At 32.3% G+C, this 359-nt stretch overlaps 1 protein-coding gene across 1 annotated transcript in view; it reads left to right on the top strand.

Moving 5' to 3' along the window:
• CUNH1orf112 (chromosome unknown C1orf112 homolog) overlaps nt 1-359 on the top strand; it is a 48,318-nt gene that overhangs the window by 18,772 nt on the left and 29,187 nt on the right.

The following is a 359-nucleotide window of genomic DNA, read 5'->3' as shown; positions in this document are numbered from 1 at the left end:
ACACACACACACACACACACACACACACACACAGATTCACTTTGGGTATTCTCAGAATAATTATGAAATTTGAAGTTATGATAATAGGATAAATAGGTTATCTAAGATTGTTTGGAAAGATGAGCAGATAGTGAAAGGAGTTTTATTGACAGATGTTAGTGATTTTTAAAAAACTTACTCAAGTTAATATTTTTAATTTTATTTTATTCTTTGATCGTTTCATACATGTGCATAATGCATTCTGTTCATTTTTTTGCTCCCTATTAATTTTTCTTATCCTCCTCTCACTCCTTTCCTGCAGAACTTTTTCCTAAGTCCCCTCCCACATTCATGTCTGCCTTTTTTGTCTGCCTGTTTTT

The sequence above is a fragment of the Mastomys coucha genome, unplaced genomic scaffold, assembly GCF_008632895.1.
Source record: "Mastomys coucha isolate ucsf_1 unplaced genomic scaffold, UCSF_Mcou_1 pScaffold1, whole genome shotgun sequence".
Lineage (NCBI taxonomy): Eukaryota > Metazoa > Chordata > Mammalia > Rodentia > Muridae > Mastomys > Mastomys coucha.
The sequence above is the reverse complement of the archived record's forward strand: the minus strand, read 5'-3'. Positions and strand labels throughout refer to the sequence as shown.